The sequence below is a fragment of the Solenopsis invicta genome, chromosome 13 (assembly GCF_016802725.1).
Source record: "Solenopsis invicta isolate M01_SB chromosome 13, UNIL_Sinv_3.0, whole genome shotgun sequence".
Lineage (NCBI taxonomy): Eukaryota > Metazoa > Arthropoda > Insecta > Hymenoptera > Formicidae > Solenopsis > Solenopsis invicta.
Genome location: NC_052676.1, coordinates 5,241,066 through 5,253,882, shown reverse-complemented (window position 1 = coordinate 5,253,882; position 12,817 = coordinate 5,241,066). Strand labels below are relative to the sequence as shown.

At 28.2% G+C, this 12,817-nt stretch overlaps 1 protein-coding gene across 2 annotated transcripts in view; it reads right to left on the bottom strand.

The window, feature by feature from the left end:
- Window positions 1-12,359, bottom strand: part of LOC105193800 (probable multidrug resistance-associated protein lethal(2)03659) — a 32,440-nt gene extending 20,081 nt beyond the window's left edge. Inside the window, exon 1 of one of the 2 annotated variants that reach the window (XM_026138061.2) lies at window positions 12,171-12,359. The gene's annotated coding sequence lies outside the window, so the exon portion shown is untranslated. Of the gene's footprint in view, window positions 1-11,986; window positions 12,149-12,170 lie in introns of those variants that run through there. The other variant, XM_039456822.1, reaches the window with a different exon arrangement.
- Between the last annotated feature and the right edge of the window lie 458 nt (window positions 12,360-12,817).

Genomic DNA, 12,817 nt, shown 5'->3' with positions numbered 1-12,817 from the left:
TAAAAATTATATACATAATGTAATATACATTTTTTAACATACATATATGTATATATTATATCATCCTTAAAATTTTTTACAATACTTTTATATAAAAACATATATTAAATCATATCTAGAAGAAATTGCTCCTAAGTTAAGATTTATAAAAAACGACATAAAACTGCAGTCATGTGCAAAGTCACGTTAAGCTTATATTGTAAAATGAATCGTCAGAACATATTGTGCACACTACATAGTTTCTCGATAACGAAATCATGACAAAAAAGGTGAATCGCAGGCGTGCAATGGCAAAAAGCAAATGTGATTTTTCATGACACCTGCAAAAATATGTTCCGAAATGAAAAATATCCGGCACACGGTAAACTAAATTGCACGCTGAGGAAAAAATAGTTGTCAACTAAATTTTTTAACTTGATTAAATTTTTTTAGTTCTAATATTTATGTATTTAAATTAAATATATGTAGTTAAATTAAATGATATGAATAAATGCTTAAACTGAAGTTCAAGCATTTTATGTATTTGAGTCAAATACATAAATAAGTTGAACTAAAAAAATTTAATCGAATTGAAAAAATTTAGTCAAATTACCAATAACTTTTTTTCCTCAGACTTCGAATTCTCGGACGTTGAAGCTATGTCTCAAGGCAACTATTAAGATATGCGTGATTTGCAATTTGTGTGATAATAATTTACTATGACGTTTCTATGACAGTTCACATGACATTTATGATTTATTTAGTATAAGTGAATAAATTCAACCGAGTTCGCATTCGTTATCTACCTATAGATATCTATAAGTGCATTCTTATCTGTAGATACATTCTTTTTAAAAAGAACAAAGAATTGTATCGATTCGTCAGTAGTGCAGTGTTCAAATCATATGGCGCGAGTTATATATGAGTTAATCGACTCATATATTGATTCATGTTACTTTGACTTTACATGTTACTTGCAATCCTCGTATTGTACATATGTGTAAATTGTAAAAACCTATTATGGTAACTTGGTTAGAAAATAAATTAGATTAATTACTGGAATGAATTACTAGACTCTTGATTATGGTAATTAACTTAATCAATTTTCTAAAATGGAAAGTGAAAAGGTGATTGTGAAATTCTAAGAATAAAGAACAAAAGTTAATAAAAGCTGACCAAGAAAAGTAAATAAATTAAAAATAACTAAAATAAATAAAATAATAATAAAGAATAAATTATCTCGTCGAAGATGTTAAAAGATATTCATTTATTTTATAATTCTGTGACCGAATATTGCACACAATAAAAAATTCATTCCGAAAAAATTTCAACACATTGCAAAACCTCTACTTATTACCATTAACGAATCGTAAATCACGAAATGATGAGAATTGCAAATTGCGAACAGTCTGGCGTTAACTTCACAGCGATAAACACGGCAAACTTGGTGGATAATTATCACGTAGGGTTGACGACCAGGATGCGACAAATCCTGCGATAACCGAAAAGAGATTCGCGAAGATTCGCCGACTGATAAGCGTTTCAAGCAAATTCAACGATCAAATAGAAGATTTCACGCGTGCATGTAAGCACATGTAAATACAATGGCGAGCAAAAAGTTCTATGTGTAAACAAGATTGCAAAATGTAAAGTGATACCAGAAAACAGTACTAATTATGACGCGAGGAAACATATTTAACTTCATTAACAAATGAGATAAGTAGGAGATATCTTTAGCCACTTTTTCTAAGTATAATAAAAAATAAAATAAAACTGTAATACTGTAATATCATATTAATGAAACATAATATAAAACAAAAATACATAATATATAAAACCGGAAAAAAATGTTTCCTGATACTATGGAAATAATCAAAGAAATAATCAAAGAATAACTAATAAATGGGCTCGATGATGATGAAAATATACGAATGGAGATTGCTGAATTGGGAATAATTAAGTATTATGTAGCTTCTCAATTTTATGCTTTATAACACGACAACAAACTTAACAAATGAGATATCAATTAACCATTTTCTAAATACTAAAAAAATATTGTATATAAAATAAAATTAACATTATTTCAATATAATATAACGTGAAACTATAAATTGAAATAAATGATATATAAAAATTGTTGCGTGGAAAAATGTAAAGTTACCCGACAATATATTTTTATGAGAGATATTCGCGTCTTTCATTCTATTAATAAATTTTTATTAAGACATTGATAATTGTTAAATTTATCATAAATTTGTCAACATCCTTTTTGAATTCGTAATTTAATTAAACGTTTCCGTACGATTTCCGTAATCTTTCAAGTGGATTCTTCCGGGGCGGTAATTCCCTTGCGTGACTGATTCTTTTGATATCATCCTTAAATCGGCATCTTAATCTTGTCGGTGAAAAAACACACGTTATCAGAATATCAGCAAGACAATTATTTGCATTTCGTTAATCACTCGCGACTTGTCGGAATTAGAAAAAACAATCGTGAAGTGAGTAAGAAAACAAGAGATTTTGCAATGTGTTAAAATTATTTCGGAATAAATTTTTTATTATGTGCAATATTCGGTCACAGAATTATAAAATAAATAAATATCTTTTAACATCTTTTATTTTCATACATCTATTGAAAACAATCAATCTTAATATTACGTTATATGATATAACAGTATTATATCAATAAAAAGTTAAAAGTTAAATAATAAAATTAAAAGTTGATAACTTTTAACTTAATAGTTGATTTTAAATAAGTTAATTTTTACTTTAATTATTTTTAAAATACAATCTTATTAATTTTTTTTCTTAAGTTAAACATTAAACTATGTAAATATTAGAGTTTTTTCATTAGTATATCTATTTAAAAAAATGTGATCTAATCCGTAATACTATTTCTTCACCAAATTTACAAACATGTAACAGAAAATGCGATTTTACATAAAAATTGAGAGTAAATAAAAATATTAAATAACTTTTAAACCGATACGAGAATTGTGCTCAAATTTTTTTACACAAATACTTAAACGTAATTATAGAATAACTATGAAATATTTTTGTTTTTGGTAATGCTGTGAAATGCAACACATGCATCTTTAATAAACATTTTTTAAGTTAAAAACTAATCACGTTACTCGCACAATTGTATTTGGTGTACGAGTATCTAAAGTATTATACTTATGATATTTATATAATAAATTGTACACAGTTTTTCGAATTGTACAGAAGGATACAGTTACTAAAACGTCCCACGAGTTCGGTAAATAGTCATGGGATCGCTAGTCGGTTTGAAATCGTTCTAATCATTTATCCGTTCATTCTCTTAATTCCTCGTTACGCTGCTTGCCACACAAGAATCAATTAAGATTAATTCATTGTTGACGCAATGGCGACGGATAACGAACACGGAGTAATTTGAACATTGCGCTATGCGACAGGTCTCTTCCACTGAGTTGATAAAGACTGTTGATTCATTTGATACGCCTTCCATCACTTTTTACTTGATGAAAAACGAATCCATTTCATAAATTGATCCAAAAAAATTGACCTTGATATATAACCAAAAATACATCTATAAATACAATTTAATCAGAGGAAATTGTCTAATTAATATCAATGAAGCAAAAGTAAAATTTTCCCATTTTATTGTAGTTAATGTAATAATGCTATTTAGATGTTATTCATAATTGTTATGAAAGCAGAAAGAAATAGTAGAGTAACGTCGAACGCCTCTCAGCTCATGCGTGACTTAAAATGCTGATTAGCTGTAATGTATTGTGTTTTAAAAACTACCTAAACGTAATATGTATGTTGTCGAAAGAAAAAGTCTTTTTTCCTGGTATACAGAATTGCACTATACATTCCAAATGTGCAAACTCTGAGGCACTTTAAAAAAGATATATATTTATATACATACACTGAGAAAAAAATTGGTTAAAAAACTAAAATACTTAGTCCGATACGCACAACTAAACATTGAGTTGATTCAACAATTATTTAGTTGCACGAAAAAAGATGTAGTTCATTTATATTAACCATTCCAATTTTTTAACTAAGAATTAATTAAATCAACTCAATATTTAGTCGTGCGTATCGGATTAAATATTTTAGTTTTTCAACCAATTTTTTTTCTCAATGTATAAAAGATTTTATAAAACTATAAGAATAAAATCACATGACAACTGATTTGAGTTAACAGAATCGTTATTAAAACCATGTTTTAAATATGTTTAGGACAAATATTAAAAGTATGCTTTTTAAGAAAAGATTTATTACGGATTTTAGGAAAGTAATGTTCGTATATTTATTTTATTTGTATATAATATTTATTTCTTGTAAACATTATGCAAAATTATTTTATTTACAAAATATAAATCTTATTAGTACATTCACACGTGTGCACAAATAAAAATTACATGTTTAGTTTTATTGTTTAGATTTTAATGTTTAAGTATAGAATTTTTTTGCAATCAATTATTTATTTAAAATATATAAAGAATATTTAATTATATTAAATTTATTTTTTAATTTACTTATTTTTATTAAAAATTAAAAATCTTAAAAATTACAATTGTAGCTATTTTTTTTACCGAAAGCAGCCATTGATTATATAATATACGTATATTATTAAAGCATTTCTTTATATATTTTTGAAATTTTTACATAAAAATAAAACTAAATTTGGAAATAATTATTAAATTCATACATTAAAATATAATATTTAATATGTAATATTAAAATAATTTTATTTTAAAAATTTGTAATTTATATATGAATTATGAATTCTATGTATTATATTAAATATTATTTAAAATGTTCACATCATGTATTTTTGTTTAAAAATGTTTTTTTTAAATACTATTTAACAATATGTTTTAAATAAAAAAATGTTCTGCTCTTCAAAAAAAAAAAAAAAAAAGATTTTTACTAACCCTGCAAATGATAAGAGTATTATTTCTTAATTTGAAATATTATCATATTTATCTGATAATTTCGCTAATTAGATTTGTTTGATATCAAATATGTAATGTTTCATTTATCTCAGACTGCATAATTCGAATAACATTTTAATTGTATTTAATGTATATTCATCACTTTAAAAATCACATTTTTTTTTTCGCACATAGATTTCCGACATTTTAACCGGTAGTTGAAGATATGTCCGCATGATACTCAGGCATAACGGATAACTCTCTTGTCGTATGTAAATATGTACACAATTACACCATGCGTATAGAGAACAGTGATTTCTTTTCAGTATCGTATTTCGTCGAAAAGTCAGACCTTTGCCCAACGATATTAGGCTCAATTTAAAGCAACGGACGTCCAAATCAATAAATTAAAATATTCAGTGTCCTTCGCTACCATTTCTCCGAATTATCTATTGATCCAGCCTACTTCTTTTTCTTCTTACACAATTTCATTTTTTTTTTTATGGCAAGTGTTGCGTTATTCATACATAATTTTATAACTTTATATTTCTAAAAGTGTCGACAATATGTCACACTTTACATAAATGCATTCGTATTTGTGACTTCGGTAGAGCGTGTCGTATTCCATCATACTTTAAAACGAAACCTTTGAATTGTCTGTGAGGTTTGAGATTTTATCTGTTTCAATCAGAGATTTCCCTTATCGCTTATTATTGAAAGGCCATGCTTTTATTTCTCAATATTTATAACTCGGACGTCGTCATAAATATCCGATGATAAATCTGTCAAACAAAAAATATTTAAGTACGATCAAAAATTTTATCATTTTTAACAATATATTAAATATTATTATGATATATATTATTTATATATGTATTATTATTTATAAAATTTATACATACGATATACTGTGTAATATTATAGTTTAAAGTTATTACTAATTTCAATTTTTAATTGTCACTAAACAGGAAAAAATTATATATCTAGTTACATATAATTATACATAAAAAATATATAACTATGTATATTTTATTATATATACATAAAAATCACACATAATTATATATATTATATTATTTTGATATATGTAGACATTTTTGATATATAATTATAAATAAAAATTTTTCCCGGGTAATTATTTATTAATTTCGAACTTAATTTTATTGTCTTCAGTGCGATTCAATACATTCTTTCAATGCAGGATACAATAAAGCCAAATTGCCCGCGGTATTTACAAAAGGTAATTCCGGTAACCTTGCTTACACCACATGTGCACACGTTCACGCGCGCACACGAAACCGCGGATTCTTTTTCCGCATAGCGAATCATAAACGGCTCTAACGTTCTGCAGAGCCAGACGGCCGCTAATATAGTCAAGGTAACTCGCGGGAAAGCCCCGCGGATTGCCGCGGTTAGTGCAATTATAATACACAGTTTATAACGGTGATACGTGCGACAGCGCGGAATGGAGACACTGATAAGAGTCATAATCGCACGCCGTTACATAATGATCAGCGAGAAAGCGTCGCGGATCCAATTTAGGGTGACCACGGGCGCCTTGATCCTCACGGACGCGTCCTCCTTTCCGACGTGTATCTATATGTCCTCGAGAAATTCTCGCGTCCATTTTAGAATTCGGCACAATGCGATCCGCAACTTCGAGATTCGCCGATTCAATTTAACCCTCTGTAAATCATGTGGTTTTCTTCGGCATCTCTACACGCGATTGGTTTACGACACTTTTGAGTTAATTTTCATTTTTTTTTACAAGTATAAAAAAAACTGTCACTGTTACGTATATTGACAATGAGAGATAGGAGAAGAATTATGGCAACTATAATTTGACAACTCTGAAGTTTAAATACCTGCCACTAGTTTTAAAAAATAGTAAGAACTACACCGATAAAAACATTTTTTATGTTCGCAAATATATTTATTTGAACATGAAAATCCTTGTTTAGTGTAGCATTAAATACTAACAAGATATAATCACTCCAACAGTTTATGAACACTTATTAAAGGATAGCGACTGAAAACTCAACTATCTTTATACAGTTATAAACTTCAGACAAATGAGATATGACAGTTACATTTTTCCAGTATAGACAACAATGTTTTTTTAAATGAGCCATAATGCCATGATAATTAATTAATTATTTATTACAACACACTTTATGCATCAATAATATATTTTTTCAAATAATTTAAGATACGGTTATGAAAATAATAATTTAATTCGTAAATTGCCTGTTCGAGCCAATGCTGTTGTTTTTTGCGTGAATTATTGAGTGTTTGTTACACTAATTGCTACATTGAAATGCGCATACGTTTTAATGATTCGGGTCTGTCTCGGCGCATATATTTTGCGGTAAAAATCTTTGAAATTCCATTCTTGTCAAGTATGTGTCACTCGTTAAATGTCACCGCGTTCGCATTGTTAGAATTTATAAAAGTTAACGTGATTTGTAATGTTTGTCTCGCGAAATAAATTATCAACGTGTGGTTAATTGTTTCCGAGATATGTTGGTCTTCTTTTTATTTACGTAAGTGTTTCCTCGCTTTCCATAAGTTTTACAGTCTGATTTTAATCTTTATTATTTATTCAAATTGTTTATTATTTTTATTATTTATTCGAGTGCTATATATTCGCCCTTTTTAGCGTGTACATAATATAATTTTACAGTTAATTTTTATAAATTCTTTTATAAATTCTAACAATGCATCATTGATACATTTAACGGTTGACACACACTCGACAAGAATGGATGGTGAATTTAAAGATTTTTACCGCAGAGGGGAGTGGGGCAAAAAAGCCCCCTTCCCCCATGAAAACAATTTGGGAGCTCGCATCGACACGGCGCAGCTAGGCCCGGGAACCATCCGGCGGGGGCCGGACCCCCGGGCCTGTACCCCCAAACACCAACAGGGGAAGAGGCGAAGGGGGAAGAGACGGTGTCCCTCTCCCCCGACCTAAGGTAGATAGGCCTTAAAGCCCTGCCAGGGGTGCCTACCGCCAAGGCGCCCCTGGCGAGACGAGCCCCCCAGTTACGAACCAGGGCAGAACACCCGGAGGGGTTTTAGTGGGTAGGCCCTCGCCGGCACGTCGCTGGCGGGGGAGAGCCCCACATAACCGCCAGGCCTCCCCCGAGGCCTGGGGTATGCGGTAACGCATTTCCCCTCCGTTACAAAAAAAAAAGGAGAAGAAGAAGAAGAAGAAGAAGAAGAGAAAGAGAAAGACATCTTTACCGCAAAATATATGCACTGAAGAGGATCCAAAGCAAGGTTAAAATGTATGCGCATTTCAATTTTTAAAATTACTATTATTATGGATATTATTGTTATTTCATTTTTTAAAACATTAACAGAACATCGAATAATTGTCGAATAATCGTCGCAATTCTAATTTATACGTATTTATATATAGTAATAAATATAATATAATATTACTTAATATGCACTAGTTATACTCAATGACTCACATGCGCAAAAACAACAGCAATGGCTTGGGCAATTTCCGAATTTAATTAATATATCTTTTTGATTCTATTTGTGTAAGTGTATAAGGCCGATTTATATTCATACTTTATTCATACGATCAGAATAATTATGAGAACAATGAAACAGTCATGATAAATCTTCCTAAATGCTAAGAATAAGAATGGAGAATCCCGAGTTCGAGTCTCAATTTTGCCGTCGCCTACATTTAATTGCGTTTCTGTTTTTCTGAAGTTATCCAACGAATAGTTACTTTTTATAGTTCTTATATAACTTATTGTTCTTATTACAACTTTATAATTGAGGCGCTATTTGTCCTCAAATTTCTGGTTTTTAATGACAATTTTTTTCTGTCAATGAGTGTATATTTCAACATCTCCAGAAAGTTCTAGATGTGTCTCTCTATTATAATTTAGAATCTCTCTTATAAATTTTTATTTATCTCTACTTATAAATTTTCGGACTTATGACCGATATGTTATTGACTAAAAATTAACTAGTAGATTATAATGAAACTGATAAAGTCAAACTTGTCAAACCAGTAATCCAAATTAAATTATTACTATTAATTATTATTAATTTTATAATATACTAAATATTATATTTTTAATAAAAAATAATACTTTTTAATCACTTGTTGAAACTGTATAAATTTGTGTTTAAGTTAAATATTAATCATAAAATAACAAATATTATGTTAAAAATTATTATCTTTCAACAAAATTTTTTTGTCATTTCCTAAACAGAGATCTATAATAGTTTTCAGTAATAATTATTTTTATTAAACATAACAAATACTTTCTTTGTAATAAAATGTAATTGCTATTTAACTCATGATCAATTTTACGTAACTCGTATGTAAAGAAATACTTGTATTTGATTATTCTTTTTTTAATTATGTATATATGTTATAACTAATTATAGTGTTCTTAGTTTTAAAAAAAATTCACAAAGTTGTCCACAGTCATGAAGTTCACAATCGTGTGTATATAAAAGGTTAATTTCGTAATATTTAATCTCTACAAAAATAAATGCAGCAAAAAGTTAAAAATTCTGAAAATAAATGAACGTTATGTACTTTGTGCTAATATTACTTGCAAAGTTACTTCGCAAGCTAGATAAATATCATTGATATTTTTATGCAAAATTAAGCCGTTAAGGTTTCGCTGAAAATATCCTTCGTAGTTCCGTTCTCACGTTCGTTATATTTTTAAAATAATAATTGAATGATGAACGATTATTGATATTGAATACTAAATCTACTACGTAAATTAGAGCACAACAAGTGTGCACCAGTTCATTTTTAATATTATATACTTTTATTAAAAAACGCGGGCATAAATATACCATTTTAGAAATACAAGTTTACATGTATTCAAATTTTTTTCTTTCGAATTTAAAGTATAAACGATAAATGTGATAAAGTAAAGATAATGAAACATAATTCTTTTAATTTGAATAATATAAGACCAAGAACAAGCTATTTTTTGGTTTGTGTCGAGTTACAATTTATTTTAATTTTGACAATCAAAATAACGGTTGTCTAGATTAAAATAAATTGTAATTCGGAACACCAAAGAATAGCTCGTTCTCCGCCTTATTTCGCCTTATATTATTCAAATTTTATTGATACGAGCGTAAAAAGATTGATAATTCTTTTAAATTGTGACATGTTAATAAAATCTTTTGCATAAACGTAGTTTCCTTATAAACACAATTTTTAACATTTGTATTGTGTTAATCAAAATAAATTCCTGATATTTGTCAAGATTACACTCGTAAGCAACATAAAATTTTCCATTGAAAACATCTTTTCGAAAATCCTACTTTATTAATCTTTATAAATAAGAGTCGATATAATGATTGTTCTATTTTTTATATTGTAAACATGTTGTAATTTCTATGGCTGCTCTTAATACTTGTTCTGCTGGCAAACATTGAAATTAACCGATAGGTTACTAGTGACACATACTCGTAAATGTAAACTTACACCGAATCTTTAAATACTAGTACGCGTTTCACTGCTTGTATGTTGAGTATATCATTTGATTCAGATAACATCACATATGCCGCAACTATTAACAACTTAATTTATCAAGAATTACTTATTAAAATAATAAAATAATAAATTAAAAAATAAATTAAGTTAAAAAAATAAACAAACTATAGCAATAAAAATTTTATTCTGTCTACTATTATAAAAAATTAAGAAAAAGCAATATATTTATATTTTTATATTTGGAAAAAGTTTTTTAGAACTCTTTGCAATTTTGCCATATATTGAAAGAGATAAGATATTATAGCCACTTATGAGTATAAAACAATCAAGCTGAACAAACAATATAGAGCTAAGCATTTGTATTTTCCATTTTTTACTATCCCTTTAACACTTATATGTATCACGAAATAATAAGTACATTTCAAAATTATAAACTTAATTTTCACAGTGTGAGAATTTTTATTCTTATTACAGTGACAAATAACTTGAAAAACTGAACAGTCTCAATTTTCACTCTTTTAGAGTAACGTTTCACTCTACAAGTTTTTGAAAAATAATTTTACAGGAAATTGTCCTCAAATTATTTTTATTCCTAATTTTATCTCCATATTGTTTATATACCTAATCTTGATATATTCACAATTATACTACACATGAAAAAAATGTTCCCTTTAAAATTCATCCTTAAAATTATAAGCAATTGTAGCATAGTCTTCAAAGAATTTTACTATAATTTTAGTAAAATGTGAGTATAAAATTTGGTCAATTTTACTAAAATTTATTAAAAGTATAGTGAAATTTTTCAAAGTCCACCTCTCACAACTATCATACTTTCAGAATAAATTCCAAAAGAAAATTCTCTCTGGATATTTAATATATGCTTATTAAAAGTTATTAATAAATTAGCAATCAATTAAAAGGAAATTAAAAGATAAACTCTAAAAGGGTTGGATAAGTTAATATATTTTTTTAATCAAATAAAATTAAAATTAATGACTTATAAAATTAATTTAATCGCGTTAAAAGTTACAAAATACTAACTAGTTAAAAGTTAAGATTAAATTAAGTTATATTAAAAATTAATTTTGAATAACATTTTTAATTATATTAAATTAGAAGTTCACAAGTTTTTACAATTAGATTATTCAAAACAATCATAATATGGATTATCAAACAAATATTACATTCAATATAATATTTGTAAATTAAATTTATATAAAATAACAAAGAAATACTACAGGTTTTTCATGTAGAAACGTATTTTTCATTTCATAATTTGTATTATTTTTCTTTTACATACATTTTTTATTTATAAAAATTAATAAAATTAAAGTTTAGGAGTTTAAAAAATAACATTAGAAATCAGATCATTAAAAATTAACTGAGTGAAATTAAAAGTTATTAACTTTCTAACTTTATTATTTAAAATAAAGTGTTGCACCCTGATTTAACTTTTTAACTAGTTTACTATCCTTCTCTGTCTAAAATGAATAAAGAAGCGTAGAAGTATCGTTGTATTACAGGTATTAATGTATTATACCTGTTCGCGAAAAGGTCAAAGACTCGTTTGTACGTTACTCACGCGGCTTCTATCAAAATCGCATTCCGGTTTTCCTTGCCGACCGCTCGTCCACTTCGCAACCGAATAGACGTAACCGAAATATTTGTACGCGCCCGCTTTTATGTAACGCGCATCCGGAGTCGCGCGCATGCCGCATCAGGCTAGCAACCCCCCCATATCCTCTCGTACTTTTATAGGTACTCACAATGGGATTGAGAACCGTTTGCTGCACCTTTCGACGAGGATGTCCTACACTATCAGGATTCCATAACGCGTTCCCGATTTGTTAAGCACGCGGTAATGACGACGATGACGGCGATGAGAAGCAAGACAACATCCACTCCAATCAACGACCGTTGGTCAACTGCATGAACTGCACGATTACACGCGTATCTCATTGGTTAACCCCGACTCGACACGTGACGCGTTTCCCCCTCCCCTTCATCGCGTTTTGTTCGACGCAGTGGGCGGAAGCTTTCGAAATTTGGAACTTAGAAGGACCACGTGCAGTCTAATTATTTTGAAAAATTACACATTGTAAATAAGCAATTAAACAATATTTTTGTGATTACAGTGTCGTACGCTTTTTGGTATTGTGAAATAAAACATTCTTGATTAATTATTTTCTACTAATCGCATTTAAGTATTTGATAAGATTATGCTGAATTTGAATGTTATAACATATATAGGAATACCATTGTTAGGCGATTAGGTATCTCATTAATCTTTAAATAAAGTTTTCATCCCTTAAAAAAAAGTTGATAAACTGACTTTCTATAAAGTAATTACTGATCAGTAACTGATAAAATATCATCAGTTACTGATTAGTAATCAGTTTATTGAAACAAGTTT